General features: G+C 38.9%; 1 protein-coding gene across 5 annotated transcripts in view; it reads right to left on the bottom strand.

The window, feature by feature from the left end:
* Positions 1-12,127, bottom strand: part of SLC16A7 (solute carrier family 16 member 7) — a 1,124,843-nt gene that overhangs the window by 914,962 nt on the left and 197,754 nt on the right. The gene's annotated exons all lie outside the window — the stretch shown is intronic.

Here is a 12,127-nt window from a genome sequence, read left to right as displayed (position 1 = left end):
TTGCAGGGGGGCAAGCCCCCATGCACCCCCCATGTGGGTGACCGCACCCCTCCAATCTACTATCTCTGAGATTGCTGTACCGCGATCCCCATTTAAAACGTGTGTGTGTGTGTGTGTGTGTGTGTGTGTGTGTTTTACTGAATGCTATATGTGTTATAAATACTGTAAAAAAGTGCCATATTTCTAATAATTTTGACTTAGTATCATTGGTGTGCTTGTATGATATAAACTTTAGGTAAGTAGTGCTGTTTTGTCAGTCAGGTAATGCTATATATTACCTAGGATATAAATTGTTTCATGCTGGATTAATGGGTCATTAATGGACAAGTTGCATGATTTGCCACTGTATAAAAGTAAGGCTTTTCTAAACTATGGTAGATTTGTTAGAGCCTGAAGGGGAAGGCCCATTCCCCTGTGTGTGAGAAGATTGTAGCCCAAATTGACACTGCCATTCTGCCTCAGTTGGAGGTTGCTCTTCATATCTGGAGATGGACTGTTAGGAAGGAGGCATGTCTGCTATCAGAGGCAGAGCTATGCTTGGGTGAAGGGACAGCTGCCCTGAGAGAAAAGAGTCTGGGGACATGATCAGCAGATACCGATTGGGTGTTAGTGCAGCACTGACATTCATTTTTGAATATCAGTGTACTTAAGTCACAGTCTGGGCTGTAGTGCTTCAGCTTTTACTGAGTGGTATTCAGATTTTTGATAGTAACAAGCTACTTGTTATATTTTTAGCAAGTGGTTTGCTATAGTATACTGTGGAAAGGTACTTTTTTCTTTTCTTCCTGAAGTGAAGTTTGAGGAGATGATTTTTGTTTTATGATCCTCTAGTCCAGTTTGAATGGCGTGTCAGATCAAATATCTAGCTAAACCTCTACTCCAGTTGTCTAGGGGATAGGAAGTTGTTGAAAAGCTGTATAATCCCATGCTTGGCAGGGATGCTCTTTGTGAAGATAAAGTTCGATCAGAAGATGAAATAACTTTATTTTAGCTAGATAATGAGATTGCTGTATATTTGGACTTTTTTAATTGTGAAGAAAATGTTCTTGGACATATTTTTACAATACTGCAAATTTAAAATTTTAAAAATAAATTACTGTAAACTTTGACTAGAGCAACTCTTGAGACAGACAGAAGCTATATTTTCAATTACTTCTGAGTCCACATATGGGTGGAGAATGTGGGCAGGAGCAGTGGTATTACATGGCATCTAGCATTCCTAACTCATACTGCAAGGGAATATTGTCTTGTTATTCTTGCAAATAACATAAAATAGAGAGACACAAATGATTGTTTTCAATTGCATTTAAAAGTGACTGTTTTCACTGCAGTGCAACAATGCTAAGATACTTAAAAGAAACTTGGCTTTTCATAGCCCTGCTTTCTTATCCTGAGAAACTAAGTCTATATTCCAGTGTTACCTTCAAAGTTATTCGTGAATGAACTGTTTTAATACTGAAGTACTGTGGGTAAATCATTTGGAGTTAAATAAAAATAAACATATGTTTCACTGAAGTCTTTGCAAAACCAATGTAAATCATAACAACCTTCACTTAAACCCTGGTTCAGACTGAAATGACTACAGATCTTGAAATATGAACTTCCCAGAATACTCCATCCCCCAGATTCAATACAAAGCCTGCACTGAGTGTTTTCCTGTACATGATATTGCTCTTCATGTGACATCGCACCATGCACATTAATGATCTGCTGCTTGCGTAAGCAAGGTTTATGGCTCATACCAGTGTTGCTGGCAGCAAAACCTGTAGTCTGAATTTTAGTGCAAAAAATATGGACAAACACTAAACTAATGGGGGAATAAATAGCCAAAAATAGGGACAGATTTACTATATTGTTCTGATAACCATAGAAAGTAGGTAGAATAATAGGATTTGTGTTAGCATGCATTTTTTGAAGGATATGAAGTACAACACTGAAATGTATGTCATTATGTATTGTCATCAATCTTCAGTGATTTTTCTGGAAAACCACACATTTTACACGGAACAGCCCAAACATATGATGCAAACATCTGGACATTCTGCAAAATTCCAGGGCATTTGGGAGGTATGATGCGGATATCATTTCTGTGTAAGGTTGCTGACCAGGAAAGTGGACTGTAGGACAGCACAGCAATTGCTTCTCCCTTACTTGAATTGTCTTCATTAAAATTTGTTTGTGACACTGCCATAGATTGTTTTTCTTCATTTGAACTACATCTCCCTTTTTCTTTCTTTCTTTTTCTTTTTTTTTTTTTTTGAGGCCAGTGTTTGTGCGATGTGACACTTAGCACAAATGTGTTTGGCTGTACTCACCTGGTTTGGATGAAGTGCTGCAGCACACAAACTGGAAGAAGGGACCACCCAGGTTGCAGGCAGGACATAGACAGCCACAAACATAAACTGGATGCATTCAATTAATACTATTGGCCATCGCCCAAACACGGTATGCAGCATTGCGCTGTGATTAATAGCGAGAACTTTACAATGAATACTAATATAGGGCATATCATGTCACTAATCCTGCAGCAGCAGGTGTTAAGTGCAGATGTGGAGTGCATATGGTCCGGGGTTCTAGTACAGGGTGTGCAAATGTCAACTGTTGTGAGATTACAGATTATAGCAATGAAGTGCAACATACACAACTGGTTTCTCAACCTTCTTTTGGCAATAGCTGTAAGTGTAGGAGAATAGTAGACATGGTCCATTTGACTAGCACATTTACACAAGTGCCAGTATACCAAATAATCTTGAAATTGCAGTGCTTACCACTGTTGCACATTACTTACCATCCCACAGTCACTCTGCCCATCAGTTCGGACCGTCTTCTACCATGTTTGTGTGATGGTAAGCGACGTACAACATTTTCAAATGTTGCAAAAACCATAAAGTGCACATTCTCAGTAACTACGAGATGTGCAACTGGTGGGAAAACATCAGGATATAAAATGCAATAGGCAGAAAATACTCATTCTGCATTGAGCTTGACCTATAGTAGACATGTCTGGTGTTGCTGGTGAGAGATGTGGGGTGTTCAGGAGTCCAAAGTCTTTACTGGACTCCTTGTTAAGGAGCATAGGCCCTGGTTGCTGCAATATGACTATTCAGGCTCAGAATATAAGTCTGAAGCCAGGAATAGTATTAGTGAGGCTTTGACCAGTATTACAGGTATCCTCCACACTGGTCAGCAATGCAGACATCATTTTGATGACCTCCAAAGGAGGAAGTGGGATACCCTAAACATTGGCTCCAGGAATTTAGTGACAGTCCAAATTCAGCTAATATTTTGCATATAAGATCATGTTTTATTGTTGAAGAAATGGATAGCTATGGTTCTTTCGTACATCCCTCCTGCACACTCCCACCTTCTTTTGACTTTGTTTTTCCCCCTGCTTGCTCCCCATTTCACCACTTTCCTGCCTTCCCCATTTCTTTTCTTTAAAGAATTATTGAGTGATGGTGCACATTGTGTATCAACATGAAGCATCAATAAACTGCAGCAATATAAGTAGATATATTTAAAGTATCATACACACTTCTAAAATTACTACTTAAACCCATATTGGAACCAAGTAATATCTGCCACAACAGCAATGCATTAACATGTGGTGCCACACAGCCAGTTAGATAGCAGATGCATTTTATACAATCAATATTAACTGACACAGTTTAGCAAAGATTTCCACTTTGTACTCCCCATGCTTGCTCCCCATATCACCAATGTCATATCTTCCCCATTCATTTTGTATGAAGCAGCATTGTTTAATCCCAGTAATGTTTTGTGAAGCATTACTGTACAATAACTATTTAATTTTATAAAGCATTAGTGCACGACTGGAACTCATTCCATCTGGTTCTAAAAAGGAACATATTACTGCATTACGTGAATTAATACCTGCAACAAGAAATTCAGTTAAGTAGTAGGTGTATGCAACATCAGTTAAATCTGCCATTTGCTATTCAGTCTCTTAAATACACCTGTGTCTGTAGCACCACCTGTTAATGCATTGATCCATTCATTTTTTGGGGGTTGGATGGTACTGGATTCGACTCCAGGTGTATGTAACAGTTTCACATACTTTTACATGTAAATACAAATTCTGAAGTGTGATAGTTGGTATGGAGTCTAGAAAATATGGTAAGATAGTACTAGTTTCCAATACAGCTGTACATAACACTTATAACTGCTTTTTGCCATAGCCATGTGTTAGTGCACATCTTGCAATAATTCTTTAAAGAAAAGAAATGAGAAAGGGGTGAAATGGGGAGCAACCTGGGAGAAAAACAAAGTGAAAACAGGGCAGGAATGTGCAGGAGGGTTGTAGGAAAGAACCATAGCTATCCATTTCTTCAACAAAACATGATCATATATGCAAAATATTAGCTTATTTTGGACTTTCATCTCAAGGCAGAGGGGTGACCACAACACATTCATGTTGTATAGCCAACTGGATTGAATCAAGTGTCTCATGAAGGCATGTGTGCAAAATGGAGAGCTATGTATAGGATGATTTTTTTTGTGGGACAGCTGCCTACTTTTTTTTTTTTTTTCTGAGAGAGGAATGTTGGGGAAGTGATGCAAGAATGTTTTGGTGAAGTAAATTGGGTAGGTGAGGAATTAATTGCAGACAGACAAGACAAAAAGACAAGAGACAGGAACAGTGAATGACACAAGAAGTGGGTGAATACCATGTTGGGGGTGAGGGTGGGGACCTAGCGATCTGATGGACATCAAGCTGGGTGACACTGAGAATCGAGTAACCACCCACTAGACTGTCATCACCATCACCTCACTGCACCCATAGCTGCAGTGTCTGACATCTGCATCTCCTTGTGTTATTCAACATAATGATGGATAGCAGTGTCTCCAACTGTGTGGCTCACAATCCTATGCACCAACTCTGGCAGTTCATCACAGGTGATAAACTCGCCACCTCTTCCATTGCTCCAGGAGGGAACCACTGACCTATCCTGTGTAGCAGGACTCTCTGAGGTGCAGGAAGTGCAGGGGCAGCAGAGGGGATGCTATCAGGTGCTGTAGCCATTAGAGTCAGTGCAAGAGGATCCTGAGGGACAGGTCTACCCTGCTGTGCTGTGGGGAAAAAAAAACTAAAAACAAAAAGGGAAAATATTAGTAACTTCATATGTGATACACAAAGCATTGATGCAATTATTTGACTCTATTCTGTTACCTTTGCTTTTAAGAATACCAACTCCTAATAAATACCTATTTTTACTGTTAAGACTACCCCTAACAGATGCATAGTAAACAACAGAATGCACAAGCAATCCTTGATGTGTACATATATTGCACATATGTTTGTTCCAATTATACTGATTACAGTTTACAGTAGGCCATTGGTGCCACTGCTTTAGAGCTCTGACATTACATTGCAATATCAAACAGTATTGTATATTTGGGACGTGTGTTTTTGTGGTTTTTGAACCCACAACCTCTGACTACTCCTTAATAGTGAACTGTTGTTTTGGCCTCCAGACTAATTCATGCATACCTTCTTGTTACAGCTATGAGATGAATACTCGATTTGATACAACTGTATAATAAACAAATAAAGGTGTCTTTACTTTTAATGCTAAAATTACAGTACTGTTTGGATATATATATATATATATATATATATATATATATATATATATATATATATATATACCATGTTTTAGCATTCATGCCAATCTAGTGGCATGGTTTCATGCATACAGTTCTCGGTCTGTGACAGCTGCAAAAAAAAAAAAAAAACAGAACAGAACAGAATGCCATTATGAATACCAATACTGACTATATCCAGCTTTTAACTCTTACAAGTTGTCTCTGTAAGTGATGTTTACATGTCTGTGGGGTGCCCTCAGTCCTACATTCCTTGATCCAACAGTTGAGGGTATCCCTAGTCCTCATCTGGAGGTCTCTGTAGTGATTCCTACATTGTTCACCAGTATGGGGAATACCGGTAGCACTGGTCAGTGCCCGGGTAAAACTATTCCATGCCTCTGCCTTGTAATCTGAGACACAAAAGTACCTCTGCAAAAGCCTGGGCTAATGTTCATTCACTAGGAGTCCAACAAACTCTATGGACTCCTGGACACCCTATCTTTGAGCACTGAATCTCAAAACCTCTGCACGAATGCCTACCATGCCTATTACAGATCAAGACCAATGTAAAATGATGTTTTGCTGCCAATTGCAGGTATTGCATTTACTGAGAGTGCGCACTTTTTTGTTTTGCAATATTTGAAAGTGTTATGCATCAGATAACATTGTGCAAACATAGTTAGGGTGCACACTGCTAGGCAATGTGTTTATGCAATGGTCAACAGTATTAATTGAATGCTTCTGGTGTATGTTTGTGGCTGTTTGTGTCTTGTCTGCTACCTGGGTGGCCCATTTTTTGTAGTTTGTGCACTGCCACTCTACACAAAAATGCTGAGCACAGACAAAGCCATTTGTGTTATGTGGCACATCATGCAAACATTACCCCCTCAAAACTTTTTTTAAAAATTAGAAAGAGTTGAAATGAAGAAAATTAATCCATGACATACACAGCAGAAAATGTTAGTACACGAGACACATGAGATATGACTACATAGGTCTGGATCTCAACTCTCACTCCAATGCACCTTCAGAAAACAGGATGGGTGCCTTATCCATCTTTGCTACACAAACAGCTTTGCAACAAATAAATTAAGTAATTTCTTACACAACCAAGTGCAACTTAATGTACACTGACATCAAGGCAAAACCTGTGATTTGTAAATGTATTATAGTTAATACATTTGGGTGCAGTGCACTTAGTGATCACAAAATCTTGCACATATACAGCTCTGTCTTACATTTTTGTGTTTCTTGGTCATTCATCAGTTATTTGACCAGTACTCAGAGACAAGCAGTATGTAAGCCTGTCTATATCATTTACCTTAAAATGTGTGAGGATATTAGCTGTGAATACTATTATATGCAGTTGCCATCAAATGAGGGGCTGGTTAGATGGCACAAACAAGAATAGATTGCTCCTTTGGGGGGAGCAAAGGCGGGGTCTTGTTACAGATACAAGTCAAATAACACTCTGCTGCCATATTTTACATTAATTTGTGTACAAATCTCTCACCTTTTACTTGACTTGCTTACTGTACCAAGTGATTAAATACAAGGACCTTTACTTATTTATTTAATTAGGCATTTATTTGTAATTATTTACCAGGATAGTGTACTGGGCCTTAGTGAGCCCATTTTCAGTGGAGGTCCAGGGAGAAAAGCTCCACAATCAAATATACAGTATACAATATACAGTATAGAATAAACAATACAATAAATGCAGTACATAACACATGCAATTCCATAGATTATCATAAACTACTTAGATATGCCTGAGTTGCAGTATGGAATTGAGTGGGTAGGCGAAAACTGTTGCACATTATTAGATTACAACATAAAGGATAAAGTGATTGTACATTTATGACAAGATTGGATATTAAGTTGGATAATTAGGTTACTCCTAATAACAGCATAGTGTGAATAATTGATGCTGGTAAAGTCATCAGCATGAAGTAATGGTATGGGTAGTGTTAGAATTGCAGTTGTCTAACTAAGTAGAAGGAGGAAAAGTTATAACAGAGAAGTAGGTAGTGCTAGGTTTTGGGAAGTGCAGTCATGGCACATGTATGTTGCCATAGAGAGGAAAGGTGTTGCTTCAGGGATTTTTTAAAGAGTCCTGCATCACTAGTAGTCCTAAGTGATGGTGTGAGGGTATTCCATAGTTTAGCAATAGTAAAGGAGTAAAGCATCTGACCAGCTGAAAGATTAGTTTTTTCTACATTTAGGAGCATTTGAATTTTGGATCTGAGAGGTCTGTTTGGGTGGTACAGGGTAAGTAGTGAAGAGGAGGTATGGCAATTAGATGGCTTGAATATCAATTTGTGTGCAATGGTTAGATGCAAATATGTAAGGTGATGGGGGTTCTAGCCAATTTAGCTGTTGAAGTGAGGCACAATGGTGAGATGAATATTTTGCATTGGTTACAAATTTAGCAATTTTATTGTAGCATGAGTCTAGTTTGGATCTTGAAGAAGATTGAATCTTGGTATGGAGCAGAGGACCATAAAGAAGAGATGGTAGCAGAAAGGAAGTGGTTAGGGATAGTGTTTGCAGAATGGGTGAGGAACTATTTGTGTCTGTACAGCATGCCCAGTTTTTGATGCATTGCTCAATGTACAGGTTGAATGTTAGGTTTTCATCTATAATGACACATAGAAGTTTAGTGTTAGGGACAACCTCAATAAAAGTGTTATTTTGGGAATGAATAACAAAAACCTCTTTGTTCAGGGAAGTGCTTTTTTAGGGGTAAATAACACAAGTCTAGTTTTTGGGGGGATTTAGGGCAAGGTGATTATTGGACATCCATGTTTCAGTAGAACTGTGGGCACTTTGAGTGAGTGACTGTAATTCCGGTATGGAATTGGCAGTACAGATGATGGTTGAATCATCTGAATACTGGATTACTGTACCTTGACTAAGAGTGGTATGGAAGCTGTTGATAAGAATGCTGAACAGAAGTGGCCCTAATATGGATCCTTGTGGAACTCCTGTAGTGGTGGTGTTGAGGACTAGAGAGAAGGAGTGTTGCCACTTAGTTGCTTGTTGCTTATCTGTGAGATAGAGAACCAGTTAAGGGTAGGAAGAGGGATGCCTAAGTAGGAGAATTTAGAGAGAAGAAGAGGATGGGAGGGCTCTGGTGGTGCTGTAACCTGGCCTAAAAACCATACTGAGTGGGGGAGAGCATTATGTTGTATAGCAGATAGTTAAGAAGTTGATTATGGATGCATTTTTCCAGGATTTTAGAGATGGGTGAGAGGATAGCAATGGGTCAGAAGTTAGAGATGTCTGTATTATTTCTGTATTTGTGAACAGGGAGAATATATGCTTTTTTTCCAAATAGTAGGTACATAAGCTCCTTAATGGATCTGTTAAAGAGTATAATGATGGGGTAGGCAATGGACTTAGCAGAAATTTGTAGAAATTCTGGAGGTGTATTGGACCCAGGTTTGAGTTTGAGAAGTAGTTTTTTTATGGTGCTGGTGGGTAAAGGTAAGACAGAAAAGCTGGATAATGGGGGTGCGGATGGATGTGAAGGAGCTAACTTGGTTTGAGGGAAGTTGGCTGTGAGATTAGATATGTCATTTGTGAAATATGAGTTAAAGAGTGAGGCTGTTTCTATGGGTGTCTTATCTGGATTAGGACAAAGATTATTGTCTGTCCCTGGGTTTAATAAGGAATTGATGGAGCTCCAGAATTTTTGGGGGTATTGCCTGTGGTGGTTTTGTAGACTAAGGCAGTGTTCTTCTTATTTTTAATGACTAGATGCTTTACTTAATTGCATAGTTGTTTGTATTGGGTTAGGTCAGTGGGATTTTTGTTTTTTTTTTCCCATAACTTCCAGGCTTTGTCCCTGGCAGTCATGAGTTGGTTATTGGGTCTAGTAAGATAACTGGTGTGATTAGTGTTCACTCTCTTTTGCTGGAGTGGAGCTAGATTGTTTAGTATATGGAGGAATGTAGAGTTAAGGAAATCAACAGCATCATCCAGGGTAAGGACTTTTAGTGGATCCCAGTTGTTACTGTACAAGGTTTCATTAAAGGTGGTTGGGCAGAAGTGGGATAGGTCTATGGTGTGCCTATACTGATGTGTGCTAAGCTTTGGTGTCGACTTATGTATTATGATGGCAGGTAGGTGATCACTAATGCTGTTAGGAAGTGTCCCTGTGGAGGAGATTCTGTTAGGGTCAGAGACCATAATCCAGTCTAGGATTGAGCCACTGTTGTTATTTTTGTTGTTTTTTTATGTTGGTAATTAGCTGGGTGTAGTTATATAAGTTGATGCTGGAGGAAGGGAGGTGGTATGAGATATCTAGACAGTTAATAATTACATCACCAAGAATGATTGTTTCATTTTCGATGTTATTAGTTGTCCAGGCTAGGATTTCCTCTAATATAGGAATGTTATTGCCAGGAAGGATATACAGGACTATAATACAAAGGCTTTTGCAGTTATTTATTTTTAAGTAGAATATTAGTATTTCGGCTGGGGAAAAATTAGGACTTGATTTAGTATATGACACTATATTAGAAGTATTAGGGTATATCAGTGTGATGTCTCCACAATTTTTATGGGATCTATCGGATCTTAAACAAGCAAAGCCTGGGGGTAGAAATTCTGTGTTTTTAATGTACAGTATTAGCCATTTTTTAGTAGCAGCTTTAAAATCTGGCTTGTTGTATGCTATCCATGCCTGCAAATCTGTAATTATGTTTCTGATACTTTGAAGATTAAGGGTCATTAAAGGACATTAAAGGTCATTAAGGGACATGCCATAATATTATTGTACAATACAGTACATGCTCAGGACTTACCTTGTAAATGCAGCAGTTGCCACAGTACTAGTTCAGGGCTGACTATAATACAAGCAGTGCACAGCCAATACATGGGGAAGCAAAGACTCTGGCTCTAGGTTGAGGCCAGCAGATGTTGCAGAGTTCCTGTATTGTGTCCCTGTCCACCCTGTAGCATGCTACAATGACCATGTTATATATGTTGTGATAAGTAAAATGTGGCCTGAAAACTCTTCTCTGTCTTAGCCCTAGGTCTAATGGTAGCAGCAACAGCATTGCCTGCAGCCTGTAGCACATACAAATGGAGTTAAGCAGCAGCAGCTCCTAACATTCTATCTGTGTAGACTTTCTGTGTCTGTACTCCACTACTTTTGAAATCCACAGGAATAACTAACATGGAGTCTACATTGTTGCTTTATAACTTGTTGAATATCTCTACCAGGTTGGTTGATTAGCATGCAATTAAGCTGCTTATGCTGTGATTAGTATCTCTGAAACACAGGCTAAGACAGATGGAATCCATTAATAATCTACTCCATTATAAAAAGGTAAATGTGTAGCTAGCTAAACTGATGGTGAGAATACTTGCTACATGTTTGCAGGACTTCACAAAAGCAAAATATTTCCAAAGATATCTTTACAGCATAGTACTGAACATCAGGAGGTATGCTCCCATTTTGTTACCCACATAATGCAATGCTGGAATATATTAATGGATAATATGAAGCAAAGGGTTTTACACAGTTATCTGTACGCATTAGTGAGAAGTGTACTGATAACATGGCCATGTTTGTCAAGCCATTTCAAAGGTACAAATGATTGACAGTACATGAAAATAGAAAGCTATGTGATACATATGTACAAATGTTTCATGGACAGATCCTTTGAAAGCACATTTTGCATTTCAAAGATGTTTTATTAGCTAAATGGTTCATGTTTATCTTCTTTTGTGGGTGGGGGAGCAAAGAAAAGCTACTGTTATGTCACAAACTAGAATGGACTCTTCATTTGGGAGGGAGGAGTACAGCTGACTTACTTCCATGGCACATAGAAAGATATCTTGCTAATCTCCTTGTTTTGTATCCTACCTGTTGTTAGTATTTCATATCTGTAGACTTATTTATGTTTTTCCAGTGGCTACTATTGACTGCCTGTCTTTACTGTTTTATCTGGAAACAGTTACTTTGTAGTTATGTGGTACTTATGTACATTATCATTCTGTTGTCTTTTAGGACACAAAATTTTAGTGAGTAGACCCCCCTTCAGTGAAGTGGAGAACAACATCATTGTTGAAGGTTTCTGTCAATATGGGGCATTTCTGCTGGGAAGGGGTCATCCCAATATCAAAGAAAGGATACAAGCATGGCAGCAGATTGTTGCCAACATCAATTCTGTGGGTGGCCACAGCTGGACATATGAACAGCTGTGCCACAAGGCCACTGACATGATTACCTCTGTTTGGAGGTGTGCAGCTGCTGTTGCCCAAGACAAAAAGGTAACTGGGGTTGGGCCTGCTGCAGAACCACCTCTCACCCCCAATATAGAGTTCCTGGAAAATATTCTCCAACAGGAGAGTGGACCACAGCATGTCATTGATGTGGGTGCTGCTCCTTCTGAGTCCCAGGAGGAGCTTCCAGGCAGGCTTTGTTATATAACCAGTTGAATACTGTTGTATATAAAAACAATTTAAATAAAAGTTATTTCTGTTTGCCATGTCTTTTTTTTTTTGA

The sequence above is a fragment of the Protopterus annectens genome, chromosome 11.part0 (genome assembly GCF_019279795.1).
Source record: "Protopterus annectens isolate FY-2018-M chromosome 11.part0, PAN1.0, whole genome shotgun sequence".
Lineage (NCBI taxonomy): Eukaryota > Metazoa > Chordata > Ceratodontiformes > Protopteridae > Protopterus > Protopterus annectens.
Note: the sequence above shows the minus strand (reverse complement) of the source record. Positions and strands in the feature narration are given on the sequence as shown.